General features: G+C 31.1%; 1 protein-coding gene across 1 annotated transcript in view; it reads right to left on the bottom strand.

The window, feature by feature from the left end:
- Positions 1-20,000, bottom strand: part of LOC137615186 (uncharacterized protein C15orf61) — a 549,979-nt gene that overhangs the window by 418,195 nt on the left and 111,784 nt on the right. The window lies entirely within an intron of this gene.

Below are 20,000 nucleotides of genomic sequence, written 5' to 3' on the forward strand. Positions count from 1 at the left end.
ATGTGCATTTCTAACTAAAAAATTCTGTATCCCGAATTGGGAAATCAAATATAGAAAATACTCGTTTTAAGCAAGATTCAAAATGAGTTTAAGACTTATAGTCCATTATAAAACCTCAATTTGAAGACTACATTTAACAGCATAGTCACAGGTACATGAAATAACCTTACCTTTGATTAAGCTTCCAGAGAGCAATTATGTCAATTACAGATCTGATAAAAATGCCTGGGTTCAACAGTTGCCTTTGAGGAAAAATAACTTACAGAATTGACCTTCATCATTCTATTTGAAAATAAAGTTTATTCGCTTTCATTTCCATTTTGGATTTCAAGGTTGTTAGTGGAAAATATTTTTGGAAAATGTTAAAATATATAGAAGAGTTGGCGTACCTACATAACTCATATGAAAGTGACCAATAGATTTCCCTCATGATGATGTGCGATGACAGGCGAAAGGAAACTTTGGTTTTCTAAACTTATTCTTTGTAAACACACATATATACACACAGCATATAAGTATATATACATATATATATACATACATATATATACATACATACATTATATATATATGTAGAGAGAGAGAGAGAGAGAGAGAGAGAGAGAGAGAGAGAGAGAGAAATATACAATACATCTTTTCCACCTAAAGGGATCCCTTATTGACTAACAGCGTCTGTCCTTAGACACAGATACATAAATACATGCATGTACCCACGCATACACACACACACACACACACATATATATATATATATATATACATACATATAACCATCATTATAAGAAAATAATATTTTCCATGAATTATCATCTAGACCTCCAGGTATTTCATTCCTTCCATAATTTTCTGAGCATTCCAATTGATCTTTTTTCTGCTAATTCATATCTATTAATCCTTAGAAATACTGCTCTTTTCCGTTTCGCATCTAAATACTACACACACGTATTACATTATCCACATCTCTAAGTGAAAGTCTGCATCGTTAGAGCTTAGATTGTTCGATATGAAATTCTATCCTACGTTGTGGACTAACTACTTACAAGATTCTACTGTGTTAAAATTATCGGTTATAAAGATGCTTCCTATGATACTAAAGGTTTAATTATATCTATATGATTAAATTTAATTCCAAAATTTAAATGTAAAAGTAAATAAGCCTTTTACGATTCTACATCATTAAACATTGATTGATTTGAGTAATCTAAGTTTCGCTTTCTAAATTCCAGCATTTTATAACTTTTCCCTTTAATAAAAAAAATATTTTCGCGATATTTAACCTTCAGTATATATATATATATATATATATATAAAAACATTTTCATGACATGGAAATCTACCATACAAAAAACATCTATCATATTGAATTTCCATGTAAAAAATACCTATATCAATCCTAAAGTTCTGTCGGATGTAAACCTCTGGAAATATATGCCAACAATATTCTCTGAAGTGGGCTAATGCAAAACAGTTTCGAGAACCATATCATAAAACTCCTCATGCATGTTGATGCTCATCCATCAGGTGGATATGATTCATTTATCGATTCAATGTCCCTTGATGCTTCAAATTTTCAAAATATTTAGAATTCAAGCTAAAAATTCTATTATAATCACAAGTGAAGCAGCCACTGGTAGAGGGTAGCGATTATCTCATGGCTAATGGTCACACGAAAGCAGCTTTCTTCGACTTGAAAACCATATGGGGCATAACATCGTAAGACTACTAACCACCGAGAAGTTCTCCAGAAATTACGTAAACAACATTTTATTAATATTTTGCAATCCCCTTTATAATTGCACAATCGTAAGTTCGTTCTTCTTCTTCTTCTTCTTCTTCTCTCTTCTTCTTCTTCTTCTTCTTCTTCTTCTTCTTCTTCTTATCACTAACCAAGCTACAACCATATTAAGAAAAGCAGGATGCTAAAAACCCAAGAGCTCCAAGAAGGAAAGTAGCCCCAATGAAGAAAACAAAATAAAGAAAGAAAAAATAAACTATATAAGAAAAGAAAGGAATAAGAAGTATAAAATATCTTAAGATCAATACAAACGTTAAAATAATGTAGATCAGTCATATATAAATCATGAAACGAGACATATGTCAAACTATTCAACAGAAAAATCACTTGCAGAAAGTTTGAATTTGTGAAAGTTCCACCGATTCAACCGCCTGACTAGCAAGATCATTCCGCAATCTGTTCGCAACTGGAATTAAACTCCTAGAATACTCTGAAGTGCTGAGCATTATGATGAGGAAGGCAAGACTGTTAGAATAACTAATGTATTGGATGGTACAGATTTGGAATATCTGGATACAAAGGATGGTCTAAATTATATATAAAAAAAAAAATCGTTGATCGTTTATGATAACCGATTGCAACTTAATCATTTCAATCACCTGTCAAGGACTCTTTCGTAAATTCGTAATTTTGATCATATCAAAACGTATTTATTCGTAATTTACTGGTTTTAATAAGTTTGAAAGCTTTAAACCAGGAAGAGATTTTAATGGGCAATGAAATAAGAATCCCAACAACGATTTTCCAATCTTCCATTTTTTTTTTTTTGGTATAAATACGAAAATACGTGTATCTTAAAACAGTTAATTATAATCTTAGTTTTCATAATGGTTGATAATCAAAACAATATTTAATCAGTGTGTGTAATAGATCATATTGTTATAAATATGTACTTATTTGTGGATGTTGCATTTTCCGCAAACACATAGATAGTTTTGTCATAGAAATCATTCCAGCTTTCAAGCTTCAAAATATAAAAATATTAGAGAATTTAAAAATATCATTGCCCCTTCCGAGATTGTACAATGACGATATAAGCAACATTTGAGTGCGTCTATGAAGAATATTCTTCAGTCATGAAAAAATAATCTCTTGGCGAGTAGATTAAAATTATCTTTAGATTAAAAGAATTCTTTTGCTAGTGAATTAAAATCATCATAATTTCAAGAAATAATTCCTAAATAGAAATACTCAGTTCTAATGGTATAATTAAATAATTCATAAAGCCAAAAAAAAAGTGAAGACCTGTCATCACAAGAAATTACCCTTTTAAAGCATAATAAGTATAGGAGAAGTTCAGAAATGTACTCAATTGCATTGCGAACTATACTAGATTGTTTGATTTCGTCAATTACAGAACACTGTATATCACAGAAAAAATATTCTTTATACGATATACTAATATGATATATAATTCAACCTCAGTAATGTTTCACATTAGAAAAATATCTTATATGGTACATACTGAAAATGTTATATAATGCAAGGCTATGAGAGAGAGAGAGAGAGAGAGAGAGAGAGAGAGAGGAGAGGTGTACATGCTGATAATCTTATATAATGCACGTCTACTGAGGGAGTACAAGCAAATAAATATTATATAATGCACGTCTATGAGTTAGTAGGATTATGATTATGATTATGAGAGAGAGAGAGAGAGAGAGAGAGAGAGAGAGAGAGAGAGAGAGTGTACATGCTGATAACATATAATGCACGTCTACAGATGGAGTACAAGCTAATAATCTTATATAATGAACGTTTATAAGTTAGTGGGATTATGATTATGATTATGAGAGAGAGAGAGAGAGAGAGAGAGAGAGAGAGAGAGAGAGAGAAAGAGAGAGAGAGAGAGAGAGAGAGAGAGTGTACATGTTGATAACCTTATATAATGCACGTCTACAGAGGGAGTACGAGCTAATAATTTTATATAATGCACGTCTAAGTTAGTGGGATTATGATTATGAAGAGAGAGAGAGAGAGAGAGAGAGAGAGAGAGAGATGAACATTACGAAAGCAGTAATGCCACGGCTGAGAATACACGTTATCTAAGCCATGAACGGCTGATTTCCCCGTAACCCGGCCTTAACCAGCTCATTCAACGTCTAAATATGCCGTCAACGTCCCCTCCTAGCGGAACCTCCGCTACTCTTATCGGATTGCAAACGATGCGAACAAAAACATGTCGAACGCTTCATGGCTTTGGTCTGCTGCTGTAAACATTCTGAAGCTTTATCTCTTTTACCAAAAGAACGAAATAGATGAAAATGTTAAAATTGTAAGACAGAAAACACAAAAAGTGGGAAATAGATGCCCAATGTTGAAATTTTAAGGCAGAAAAAGTGGGCAATAGATACAAAACGTTAAATTGAAAGAAGAAAAAAAAAGTGGGAAATAGATACATAATGTTAAAAATTGTAAGGCAGAAAAAGTGGGTAACAAAGGAAAAATTTTAAAATTGTAATGCAGAAAAAGGGTAATAGATAAAAAATTTTAAAATTGTAGGACAGCAAACAAAAAAAGTGGGAAAAAAGATGCTATTGTTAAAATTGTAATGCAGAAAAGGGGTAATAGATAAAAATTTTAAAATTGTAGGACAGCAAACAAAAAAAAGTGGGAAAAAAGATGCTATTGTTAAAATTGTAATGCAGAAAAGTGGGTAATAGATGCAAAATATTAAAACTGTAAGGCAGAAAAGGTGGGAAAGATGAAAAAGGTTGAAATTGTAAGACAGAAAACACAAAAAGTGGGAAATAGATGCCTAATGTTAAAATTGTAAGGCAACAAAAAGTGGGCAATAGATAAAAAAATTTTAAAACTGCAAGGCAGAAAGATAGATAAAATATGTTAAAATTGCAGGACAGCTAACAAAAAAAGTGGGAAAAAGATGCCTAATGTTAAAATTGTAATGCAGAAAAAGAGTAATAGATGAAAAATTTTAAAGTTGTTAGACAGAAAACACAAAAAGTGGGAAATAGATATACACACGCATGCATATATATATATATATATATATATATATATATATATATATATATATATATACACACGCATGCATATATACATACATGTATATATATATATATATATATATGTATATATATATATATGTGTGTGTGTGATTTTTAATCCTTATATAGAATTTTCTTAATCGCATTCTTTCCAAACGTTGAGCGAAACGTTACCAATGAGTGATTCGGTAGAAAACATAAAACAACAGTTATTGCTATATTCATTCTTTAGTAACTGATTCGCAGTACAAACTTGCACAATATTACTTGTCTCATACCACTACACAAAAGGCTCATCAGTGTGTTGAACTCCCATATATTAACTGCGCCATTCTCACTTAAATTGTACATATTTTTTACAATTCCTGGATATCTAAATTATACATTCTATGTAGTCATCTTTTATTGTTCATTCTTTTCACATGTCCAAATTACCTTAAGATATTCTGATCCGTCCTTATACCTTCGATAGCCATTTCACTGCTTATACTGTATGTACCCAAACATTTTCCCTCTTTATCTATTCTTCTTACACCACATGCGCTATATAAATAGTCCATATTCGATAGTTCCACTATTTTCATGCTGATTTAACACCCATAAATTACTTCTACAAGGTGAGTTAGTTAACTGACCCTTTATACAATCCCTTCTTGACTTCCATAGACAGCTCAAAATCTCTTACGGATCTTTGACACATATCCTCCTAGCTTAGTTGCTTCTACTCTATGATTTACCTCTTCTTTTGCTACCACTAGTTATATTTATCACCAGATACTTATATGAACCAATCACTAACTTTTCTACCATCTATAATGACACATTACCCTATCTTCCTGATTTTAGTTTATACTAATTCCTTTCTCTTGGATACAATTTCAAACTATCCTACCAGTTTATGCAGACTTTCTGGACAGTCACCAACCAGCAGAGTATCTTCTGCATACAGCTCATACAAATTTACTTCCCTTTCCCACAGCCCAGAAGCTACATATCTTGTTCTTCTCCTGACCTCTCTATCCATAAAGAAGTTGAACAACCTTGGAGACATGACACAGCCCTGCCTCAACAAACCTTCACACCAAACCTGCCCCTCACCTGCCCATCGAACTTCAACACACTTCATTTCCATAAAACAAATTCATATCTTTAAAAAACACTAAATACCTTTCACACTTTCTCTCGATGAGTCTTAAAATTGTCTTCTAGGTTCAGGTATGCCACAAACACCTTCCTATACTTTAAAATTTTCACGTTATTGTTTCACTCACAGCAAACATTATACCTACGCACCATCTTCCGGGTCTAAACAACAATATTCTTCCATCAATCCTCCCATCATCTGTTTTACTTTCTCTGTGAAATCAATACCGTACAACTTTCTCCGCATATTAGGTAATGCTATGCCGCTATGCTACCCTCAATCACTTTATTATATATATATATATATATATATATACATATATATATAATATATATATATATACATATATATATATATATATATATGTATATATATATGTATATATATAATATATATAATATGTACAGTACACAGAGAGAGAGAGAGAGAGAGAGAGAGAGAGAGAGAGAGAGCACAGGGTTACCTTAACATTGAATCATGTACCTTGTTGGCTATGATTATTAGTAAACAGGGTGAAGATGATCACGTGGTTAGCATGTTATAACAAATTCTATTATTACCCTTGTCAAGGAGAAAGAGCGTTGGGTACAATGTGATGTATATAATTATTTTGGTAGTTATTATTATCACAATTAAAACATAAGCTGTAGCCATTACAGGATATACTTAGTGCTACAAGCAATAGGACAAAATAAGTAATGCAGCCAGTAGTGGAAAAGAAAGGAAGACTTGACGAATGTACTATTGACGAAAATTTACAAAAATGAAGGAAGATGAATAACTAAACTAAATAAAAGAGAAAAAAGATAAACCATGAAACAAACGCATGTGGACCTCAAAACAAGAACAACAAAGGATTTGCACTAAGTTTCAGCTTCTAAAGTTCTACTGAATCAACCATTTTGATTTGAAAGATCATTCGACAATTAACTACATCGTAGAGGGTGTACTCTGGGAAGAAATAATGCCAAGAATGACCATAATTAAAAGAAATCTTCTGCTATATGCACATTGAGTTAATTAAACGACAGTATCAAAGATTATTATCCAGATAGGGAATGAGGAATTTAGTGGACCTAAAGTTTTTGTTCAACATTTGAAGACGACAGTCTGCTGCTAGACACCAGACAAGAAAACAATATTGAAAATATGGAAGAAAAATATTTGAACATTTCCATCAACTTTGAAAAACTTTCTCATTAAATCGAATTTTGAGCAAATGACTACATGTTTCTCAGAAGTAGTTTTACAATAGAAAAAAAATTACACCTACAATGTTGAATATATATAAAGGTGATTTTACAGTAAATAATGATAAATAATATATATATATATATATATATAAATATATATATATATATATATATATATATACATTTATATATATATATATATATATATATACTGTATATATCTGTGTGTATCTGAGGCTCTTATCCTTAAATGGAGTAGCAATGGCTGAAGATAGATATAGATAGTCATATATATATATATATATATATATGTGTGTATGTATATATATACATACATATATATATATATATATATTACATATATATATACACTGTATATAGATAGATAGAATACATACATACATACATAAATACAAGAGTGTATATATACATACATATATGTATATATATATATATATATATATATAGCTACGTCCTAACGAATTACAGTATAAAATTCATAATCGAATCGATTATGCCAAGTAGATAGAAATATCAAATATTCCAAATGTATTGAAACTAAACTCGAGTAATCGCAGGAATGACCCTATTGTGAATATTTTATTGCGGCCATAAATAATATATCCAGTACCTTCTAGAGATATGATACCTACTTAACACAAAATATATTAAAAAGGTAAAAAAAAAGATCAAAAGGCTATTAAACAAAAAATGAAACAGAAAATAACCACAATGGTTTAGAGACTGTTCGCTAAGAACTGACCAATTCAAAATGAAATTTAGTACCTTTCAGTACTGAAAAAGACATTTTACAGGAATGGTCAAATGCCTTACTGGCAGGTTCTGATGTTAAAAAATACATGCCAGGATTTGGGTTCTAAAATGGCGTTAAATGAAAAGGAATGTTTTATATATATATATAATATATATATATATATATATATATATACACACATATTTACATATATATATACACACATATTTACATATATATATACACACATATTTACATATATATATATATGTATATATATATATATATATATATATTTACATATATATATACTGTAGATATATTCTATATACATATATATATATATATATATATATTGTGTATATATATAGATATATATGAAACATCTTGATGAATAATAAATATTTGATATACAAAAATAAATCTGTGCATATGCAAATAGTTGAGAAGGGTAGAGTGTCAAGACAGTTATACGTGGAATTGTACAAGAAAAACTAGAGGGGTACTCAGTCGAGAGCATGCCTTCGCCACGCCAAATAGTCTTATTTTGCTCTCAACTCCACTGCGACTTGTACTTCGATATAATTTCTTCAAAATCTTGCCCTTGGATCATACTACACATATCCACCAAGTTTCGTTAAAATTGGTTATGTAGTTTTTGCGTAATGTTGTTCACAAGCAAAAAATTATTTAACAACATATTTGCACATTTAATTAACATTACAATTATTTTCAAAGTACTTTGATGTACTTTATCCAAAATGTTACCAATCCATCCTTGGGTGTAACCAACATAACTACCAAGTCTGGTCAAAATGAGTACTGTAGTTTTTGTGTAAAGTTGCAAACAATCACATGAAAAATAAAGGGGAACTCAGTATAGAGCAGACCTCCACCTCGGAGTGGCAGCTTATTCCTCCAATTTTGCTCGACGTGACCTTGCCCTTCCAAAATCTAATTATTTTCAGCTTTCTATATAACACTTAATCCCTCTACGTTTACAATTGGGGCCAGGAAGCTGCTCACAAACAAACAAAAACACATACAAAGTGGAAAAAACATAACCTCCTTCCAACTTTGTTGGAGGAGGTAACTAGGAAACAGACGACAGGGGTAAATACATACCCTTCGCCAAATCTTCGATTTTGACGAAGGCAACAACGGCCTCTCCCTATCAAAAGAACATAACATATCTATCACTAATATGAAGAATATTCCAACAGTGCCGCACTAATGAGAATAAAGGATTTCATGTATGTCCAATGATGATAAAACAACCAACCGTCATATACATTAGGGATACAGAGTTAGTAGGCCAAGCGATGATAAAACATATACATACACATTAAGGATACCGATCGGGAACCTGTATGAGTTAGCAATTATGTATCCAGCCAACACTTCTAAGAAAGCAAACCTCCCTCGAGGCCAAGTAATCCATATCCTCTTACCTGGCCAAAAGACCCCTTTCACAGCTCTGGATCTTTGCCTACATCTAATCGACCGCTGTCAATCACACGACTCACTATCGGCTAAGTTTTCGTAACAGTCGAGACGAATTATCCCGTTATCCTAGTATCAAACAAACAGACAAAACATAAAACATGTCGACTAACAAAGAAAAACAGACAAACCAAACATATCGACTATCAAACAATTCAAAAGATATCTGGCATGAATAAGTCCAGCTAACATTGTATTCACTGCTTAGCAGCCTGATTACATATTAAAGGTCTAAATCAGTATAGATGACCCCCTGATCACACCCACGAAGTATGAGAAACTACACAACCACAACATCGACTAACAAACAGAAACGAACAAACTGACGGTAACAATAATAAGCCCCATTAATGTCAATTAAAAGGAAGGCCGAGAGAGAAAACACATTAACGTAGATGAAAAAAATTAAAGCAGGTATATTTGAGACCATGATACATGTTGTTCAACCAATTGTTTTAAAATGTGAAGTGAATGGAAGAATTAAATGCATTAGAATAGAATACTGTAGTTGTTACTCTGATGTTCATTATAAATTGAAAAAATTAATTTCTAACAAATTAGTTTTCTGCTGTAATCACTGTACTGTAATTGGCAGCAAAATTAAAGACATAACTATTTATAACGTTTATAATGTTTTATGATGAAGTATTAGTTAGGTTCTTCACTAGACTTCTGAGGTATATAAATAAAGAAATCACAAATTCCAAGATAACCCATCCAATTTAAATATCTTTATCTGGGTAGATAAAATTATTAGCTCAAATGAGAACAAGTCTATCACACGAAAACACTGGAACATCGGTTTCGTAATTTATGAAAGAGAAAAGTATCCCAAAAATGTCCAAATGAATAATTTATGTAATAAACCCGCCGACATCATCATAGCTAAGTAAAAAATAAAAACTATATCTTCAAGGATGCAAATGACTTTCCATTTACCTCTTTTAATGACGCCGTCGAATTGTAAAATCCCAAAGGGCAAATGGGCCAATGGACGATGAAGAAGGACCACTTTAGGGTCAGGGGTATAATACCCTCGAGTCGCAAAACATCAGCAGGTGGAAGGTCGCACTTTCGAATGAAATTTTTGTGGTCGCCTAAATTGGTTCCTAGTGTTGCATACAGAGGGAACTACTTAGAAAGAAATTTGAGTTCTTTGGTACGGAATGGATTTACCATTAAATTCCGAGAATATGATTCTGTTTTGCGTTCTGTGAAGGAGGGAAAGAGAATTATTTGCCAAAGCTCGACTCTATGCACATGTGACGGGCCGAGAGAAGGTTGTGACTCAAAGACAGTATGAAAGCAACTGAGTAAATTTCATGTTAAAAAACACACACTGTTACAGAGGAAAAAAACAGACATGTTTATTCTGGTTCTTTTTAGTGAGAGGGAAGAGCGAAGATACAAGCATAATATATACACAAAATGAACTATGCACGATCGTGTGACACACGGTTGGTAGACACAAGATGAAAAGCATATGCAGAAGCTGGATTTTGTCGGGAGTAGATTGATTTGCAATGTCAATGTATACACTGCACATATGAAAAATGTTTCTTTTATTTTTTTTATTTCTTTTTTTATTACATGTTCCAAATAAATGTATTGATCATAAATTATATGGTCAGTCTCTAAGGCGTTGTCCTACTATCTTGGGCACTGCCATTGTCCCTTGCCTCTGCCATTCATGATCCGCCTTTAAACCTTAAACAAGTTCTGTGGCTCAATCTCTATTTCCCGTCAATTAATCAACCGAGCTGTGAATGAGCATCATTGTCTGGTGGGTTCAAGAAAAGGGTATGGGGCTTGCAATCTCACCCTTACACACATTTACATACCAATATCTATGTATGTCTACTTTCTAGTTCTGCTTTTGTGGCCTATGTTCGAATCCTGGCCTGGGAGTAGCACCCATCAGGAAAAGAATTAGATATTCCCTCTCAACGTAGAGTGAATTCGATATCAAGACCTATTTGTGACTTAATATTTGAGTGCAAGAAAGTCATGTTTGTTAGTAATAAAATCATGAACAGTTATCACGGTGGAGATGGGATGATTTCGAATCAAAGTCCAAATACCTGAATTCGCCAGGATTATGAAATCGTAGTCGGATTCAACTATTGTCTCATTTGATGATAAAGCTCAGTAGTTTAACAGTTTACTATCTATTCTTGGATTTCGAGGTATACGTTCGAATCCTGGGCTGGAAGCAGGAATTATATATATATATATATATATATATATATATATATATATATATATATATATACATATATACATACACATACACACACACACACACACATATATATATATATATATATATATATATATATATATATATATATATATATATATATCATTTTGTAATACTTCCCAATGTTGCGCGATTCGATATCAAGAACCATTTGCTGCTCAGTATTTGAATATATAAAAGTAAAGTGTATTAAGAGGCAAACCTATGATGTATACACATATTTATGTACACACACACACACACACATATATATATATATATATATATATATATATATATGTATATATATATAAATATACATACACACATACATACATATATACACGTAATATGTAAGAGGCACAAGCTTCAGCTTTTACACAGTTTCCGATATGCAAGACTAAGGAAGTTCTTGAGATATTTTAATACCTGATTCTGTTTGTCTCTAATTCACAGTTGTCAAGAAAACAAATTGCCTGTACTTTGCAGTAATCTTCTAATGTTTTTACTAAATTAAAGGAATCTTATTCTCACTGATCCTAAATCTTACTAGTATCGTCATCACAAAATAACCAACCATCTGTCTCTATATGTATAATGTAATCAGTGAATATAAATGAAGATAATTAACAATTAAACGCCATTAAAATACTATAAACTCATTCTAAGCTGTTACCAAAAGATAGCTAGATCCTTCAGGGAAGTTTTACGTAATAAAAGACTTCAAAGAAGCCATGAAAAATGTATATGATAGTGGAATAAATTACTGAATTTGTTGCGAGAGAGAGAGAGAGAGAGAGAGAGAGAGAGAGAGAGAGAGAGAGAGAGAGAGAGAGAGAGAGAGAGAGCTTTCGCTCTGCATACATTCATTCTAAAAATTCCAAGCAGAACTACACTGCTTCATACCGGATCTTAGTAGCTCGAGTGGGTCTTTCCAACTACTGGAGAGAATTCCCCATGGGAATTCTAACCATAAAGTATTTTATTTCTAACATCTTTTATTTAGTGGATGGGAAAGGTGGGTGGAAGAAGAATGATGGCAGTTAGCTAGCTAACCGTGATAGGTGATATTATTATTATCATTATGATTATTATTATTATTATGATTATTATTATTATTATAATTATTATTATTATTATTATTTCTTGCTAAGCTACAACCCTAGATGGAAAAGCAGAATGCTATAAGCCCGAAGGCTCCAGTGAGGAAAGGAAATAAGAAAAGTACATGAGAAGTAATTAACAACTGTAATTAAATATTTCAAGAACAATAACAACACTGAAATAAATTTTTATATATGAATTATGAAAACTTAAAAAACCAAGAGGAAGAGAAATAAGATAGAATAGTGCCTCCGAGTGTACCCTTAAGCAAGCGAACTCTACCCCTAGACAATGAAAGACCATGGTACAGAGGCTATGGCACTATCCAAAACCTGAGGACAGAAGAGAATATGTAAAGAATAGGCGACACTATTCGGTGTATGTGTAGGCAAAAGGGGAAAAAGCCGTAACCAGAGAGAAAGATCCAATGTAGTACTGTCTAGCCAGTCAAAGGACCCAATAACTCTCTAGCGATATCTCAACGGGTAGCTGGTGCCCTGGTTAACCTACTACATATAGTTTGGAAAGTTAGGTATTAGTAAGAGTAATGTAAAGTGTGGTTTGACCACGATTCTGTTTATGTAGAGGTACATTTGTCTCAATGTCCATTCTTATGTTCATGGGCATTAAGAATAAAAGAATAGGTCCCTAAATATTGTGAAAGAAGCAGGGGAAGGTAGAGAAGACGACAGTTTGTGAACTAAGAAAGTTTGCAGGTGTGGACTGGCACATAAAGACCATAAACAGACGCGAGTGGAAGGATATTATCTGAGGCCTTTGTTTTGTTTTGATCAAGTAACGGCTGATGATGATGATGATGGCATTTTTCTTATTATGGTTTTAAAGTTAGCAAAGGATAATAACTTCTTATTTTTCTTTTACATTTTGTTTTCTGGTATGCTTGGCTACTGGCGTAGTATTTTCTGAAGCTGAAGTTGATCCTTGTAAATTTAGCAAAATGGGACACTGAATATATTTTAAAGACATAAAATCGATGAAAAAAACATACATGGTAAACAGCAACACACATCAAGACTATCTGTCATTAAACCGCACTAGTTTCAAATTGCAAATGTTTTTGGGAAATATATAAATTGACAATATAGAACAACAAAAAAAAATTCATCCTTTCTTTTTTCAACTGCAGAACAAATGCCTTATTCGTGTCTGGGGTTTGGCAGAGTGACGTTGTACATACAGTATTATTAGCACTTATGTTTTTATTTAGTGAAATATTTTCAGACTTCCTAAATACCTAGAAATTAATTTTGGCTGGCCACTCCGAATTGGTAATGGTGGGAGGCTTTATTCTGATCGTTCATAGCAAACCAACCTAGTATGACTGGCACTAACTAGTACTGTACAGCTTTGCTGATCACGGCGATACACAAACACTTTCATAAAATCAAGGTATTCCTACTCAGAAACAATATATATGGAGGATAAATAGCTATCAAATAAATATTCCGATCTTTTCGTGATATAAAACCAGAAATGCTTAAGCATTTACAAATTACTTTAATGGTAAAATCAAGGTCCGCAGTTCCATTTGGAGCTTGAGTGAAATAATGGGAATTCTTTTCATGTCCAACCTAATCAGCAGAGTCCCTTTTATTGTCCGCCTCAGGCAACAGCAGTTGTTTTTTTTTTTTTTTTTTTTTTTTTTTTTTGTCGGATCTAGAGGGTCGAGTAAAGGTTAGGAAATGCTCTGATATTTCCGGTTGAAAGTTGCAGCGATTTGCAGTGAATGATGGAGTCTTGTGTTCTGTTAATTGTACTCTGATGTTTGAGCAGTTTAATCATTCTTTTCAAGCCGAGGTAAAGGGGATAAGTAACCTTATCATTTCTCTTGTTCACCAAGGTAAAATTTAAAAATTATGCATATGTAAATTACGTGTACAGTCATACATACATACGTAAATGCATACATATATCTAAAACCAAATCTAAACTATATATATGTATATATATGTATATATATATACACACATATATATATACTGTATGTATATATATATATATATATATATATATATATATATATATATATATATATATATACAAACACAAAAATACATACACACACACACACATATATATATATATATATATATATATATACATATGCAAATGCATACATATATCTAAATCCAAATCTAAACACACATTTTAATATACATTTACCCCTATATATATATATATATATATATATATATATATATATATATATATATATATATATATATATATATATATATATATATATATATATATATATATATATACAAACACAAATATATACATATATACATATGCAGATGTATATATATACATATACATACAAACACACACACATTATATATATATATATATATATATATATATATATACATATTATACATATGTGAGTTTGAGTGTGAGAAATATCCCAGCTTAACAATGCCAATACAAATATATACATATGGATTTCATACCTCGAAAACAGAACAAAATCTGACAAAGACTCATATATATTCATCGAATCCAAACATGACAGCACAGACATTAAAGCAGAACAATCCCCAAAATGAGCCATAATTTACGACAAACGACCGATTCCCAAAAATGAAACACGAACGAAACGTGTATCTTAATAAACATTTCAGCCAAGGGTTAAACTTTTAAGGTAATTACCTTAGTTTGAGGTAATTTGTATGGTTTCGAAGTAATATGTAAGGTTTCGGGGTAATTTGTAAGGTTTCTGGGTAATTTTATGGTTTCAATGTATGTTTTAAGGTAATGATATTTGTAATGATATTCAAAGAAATTGGAAAAGTTCTAAGGTAATCTAAGGTAAAAAGCAGCAGAATCTAAAGAGATGGCCACATTCTGACGTTTAAATCCTGATCTCAACAGAAAAGGAACCAAAACAAAATAATAAATAACTTTTCGAAAATCATCCCAAAAGAAAAAGGTAAAAAAAAAAGTTAAGATTTAGAGCTGATCTTCCTTCACACGAATTTGTAATTAAATTAAAATTTATTGGCTAATAAAAAGTCACTTCTTATTATTCTCTCACTTCCCTTGCAAGCAAACCTCAGACATTATACCTGGCAACAATGGAACAAGTTTGTCCAGGTGTTCTTCGCCATGCTCACTAAAACGGTAAACATCATCCACAGAAACTTACTTAGAAAAAGTTAATTTCATAAATAGCGAGAATTTTATAATGTCAGTTATAGAATATTTATATATAAGTAATTTCAATGAATAAATTGGTAATTAAGTATAAAGCTAGATCTTCATTTTGAATGTAAAATAAATAATTTGGAAATTATTTGCTAAAACGTGTTAACTATTCTTCGGCTTCCTGCTTACATCAACGAAGAGAGAGAGAGAGAGAGAGAGAGAGAGAGAGAGAGAGAGAGAGAGAGAGAGAGAGAGAGAGAGAGACTGGTACAAATATTGAAGACAATGGCCGATTTGCACTTACTTAAGCATTCAAGATATGAAGGGCGTAAGAAATACAAAGAAACGCCCTAAATGGTACATAGCATTTAAAAGAAAAAAAAATATGAATAAAATAAAGAACGCCAAAGAGGAAGAAGAAAAAGAACCCCACCAAAAAACAAATAAACAACAAACAGGTGCACACAAGGAGCAAACAATCAATGAATGACTAAAACGAAACACTGACGATTGCATTATGACCAGTGTCTGTTTTTGTTTCTTCCTCCAAAGGGTCATCAGGACGAGTTTTTGTGGTCCAGCGCATCCTCCGCTCCCCCCAGCGTCCTTGGGAGGATTATCCTGAGACAAGAAGAAGATTCCATGCCGAAGGTCGAGAAGGCAACGATGAGAAAACAAATAGGATATCTCATGAAGGAAGGACTACAAAAAATGAAGTTATAAATAGTTCAAATAATAAAGATTAAAAGATTTGTTATACCTTTGTTGAGTTGTGTTAGCTAGTGTCAAGCAGGCAATGAAACAAAAACTAAATCAACTGATAGGATATCTCATGAAGGAAAGACTACAAAAAATAATGTTATTATGAGTTCAAACAATAAAGATTAAAAGATTTGTTATACCTTTGTTGCGTAAGATAGCGTCAAGCAGGCAATGAAATGAAAAGTAAAATAGGATATTTCAAGAAGGAAGGACTACAAAAAATGAAGTTATAAATAGTTCCAAACAATGAAGATTAAAATATTTGTTATATCTTTTTTAGTTGTGTCAGCCAGTGTCAAGCAAACAATGAAATGAAAAGTAAATATGATATCTCTTGAAGGAAGGACTACAAAAATGAAGCTATAAATAGTTCAAACAATAAAAATAAAAAAAAAATTTTATACCTTTGTTGTGTAAGCTAGTGTCAAGCAGGCAATGAAATGAAAAGTAAATAGGATATCTCAAGAAAGGACTTAAAAAAATAAGTAACAAATAGTTCAAATAATAAAAATCAAAAGGTTTGGAATACCTTTTCTGAGTTATGTTAGCTAGTGTCAAGCAGGCAACGAAAAGAAAACTAAATTAGCAAATAGGATATCTCAAGAAGGAGGACTACAAAAAAATGATGTTATAAATAGTTCAAACAATAAAAGATTAAGATTTGTTATACCTTATTTGTCGTGTTAGCTAGTGTCAAGCAGGCAATGAAATGAAAAGTAAATTAGCAAATAGGATATCCCAAGAAGGAAGACTAAAAAAAATTAAATCTATAAATAGTTCAAGAAATAAAGATTAAAAGATTTGTAATGCCTTTTCTGAGTCAAGATGTGACATCCAGTGTCAAGCAGACAATGAGAAGAAAACTATATTCGCAAATAGGATATCTCAAGGAGGACTAAATAAAAAAAAAAAAAATGACAAATACTTCAAAGACTAAAGATTAAAAGATTTGTTATACCTTTTCCGAGTTATGTTAGCCAGTGTCAAACAGGCAATAAAATGAAAAGTTAATTAGCAAATAGGATATCTCAAGAAGGAGGACTACAAAAAAAATTGAATCTATAAATAGTTCAAACAATAAATATTAAAAGATTTGCTATACCTTTTCTGAGTTGTGTTAGCCAGTGTCAAACAGGCAATGAAATGAAAATAAATTAGGTCAGCTCATGAATGAAGACCAATTATCATTTATTTCAAATAGCATAGATTAAATGTGAAATTTTTTAAAAATTATAAGTGTTAGCAATCAAGTCAAAATAATGCTTGTCCAAATGGAGATGAAGCACAGCAGAGAAAAAAAAAATATTGTCGAATAGCCATAGAAAAAAAAACATTAATTGCAATATCAGACGTATGAACAATACAAGTCGTAAACATATCATACAAGTAATAACACAGACTGATCATATTTAGTTAACTAGTGAAATGAAGAGAGAAAACTATTTAAGTTTAAATGTCGCCCATGAATGGCAGAGGAAAGAGTGACAATAACCTAACAGGACAATGCCTAGACATTGATTATATAAACACACACACACACACACACATATATATATATATATATATATATATATATATATATATATATATATATATATATATATATATATATATATATATATATATATATATATATAAATATATATATATATAAATATATATATATATATATATATATATATATATATATATATATATATATATATATATATATATATATATATATATATATATACATATATATATACATATATATACACATATATATACATATATATACACATATACATACATTATATATTTACACATATACATACATTATATATTTACACATATACATACATTATATATATATATATATATATATATATATATATATATACACACAAAATCAGCGCAAAAGCCCCCCTTCCCACTCAAGCTAGGACCCGGGAGCGCAAGGTACTGGCTGCTGATGACCCAGCAGGTAGATCTATAGGCTCCCCCAAACACCCCCATCCTTAGCTCAAAAAAAAAAAAAAAAAAAAAAAAACACCACCACCACCACCACCTTTAGCGGGTCCAAACCCAAGTCCAGCAGATCGCCAAGCATGGACATTTTCAATAAGCTATTATCATAACAAAGATAATATAGGTACCACAAAATAAGATTAAGGTAGTCCGTCACAAAGTTACTGACGACATTAGACAGTTACGGGACGTGCAATTGAAAATGTCAAAAACAGTAAAAGCGATGATTTCGAGCTAAAGACAAAAAAAAAAACCTGGTCATGCGAGCAGATAAAAAAAATAACGTTGAGATAAGAAGAGATTTAAAAATTTAAAAATTAAATAGACTCTCATAAGAAACTAATGGATTTGTACTTCAAGGATAAGGCAATAAAATATTACGGGGAACACGAGCTTATAATATAGACCAAAAAAGGGCAATCACGTAGCAAAAATTCTGCAAACTGTAAAATAACCTGTTTAAGAAGGCCGACATTAATCAAGAATAATACAAGCAAAAATTATAACATGAATTACAATAAAGTCAGTTTGATTTTCACTACTACTTTTCCATTATTCCAGATCTCAAATCTTCACGATCCTTTTTATGGCTAAATATATTACTTCCTGTTTTATGACTATCTATATTACCAGAATAAAACAAAGTTTTTGATAAAGTAAAAATAAACAGACACACTTAAAAAATAGTTCTCATAATATATAATATAAAGAAAACAATTATAGTTCATATAGGAGATATTTATTTTAATGTTGTTACTCTTTTTAAAAATCTATTTTTTCCTTGTTTCTTTTCCTCACTGGGCTATTTTCCCTGTTGGGGCCCCTGGGCTTATGGCATCCTGCTTTCCCAACTAGGGTTGTAGCTTAGCAAGTAATAATAATAATATGATAGTAATAATAATAACAATAATAATAATACTAATAATAATAATAATAATAATATTAATATATAACTTGCAATTTATTAGTCTGTGGATACTTTTCATTTAAGATTAAAGAATTCAAGAATTTAATGTACAATTAAAAAAATATCACTTATTATCATAAAATAATTATGTCCTTTTGAATATATAATTCTAAAAGTAACCTAAGGCCTCTATCATGAGACTCAATACTACACAGTATTCTAGAAGTTTTATTCAAGCTGTGGCCAAGTTGTAGAATGATCTTCCTAATCGGGTAGTTGAATCGGTAGAACTTAAAAAATTCAAACTTGCAACAAATGTTATGTCGAACAGACTGACATAAGTCTTATTATAGTTTATATATGAAATATCTGTTTTGATGTTGTTAATGTTTTTTAAATGTTTTATTTTAATTGTT

The sequence above is a fragment of the Palaemon carinicauda genome, chromosome 21 (genome assembly GCF_036898095.1).
Source record: "Palaemon carinicauda isolate YSFRI2023 chromosome 21, ASM3689809v2, whole genome shotgun sequence".
Lineage (NCBI taxonomy): Eukaryota > Metazoa > Arthropoda > Malacostraca > Decapoda > Palaemonidae > Palaemon > Palaemon carinicauda.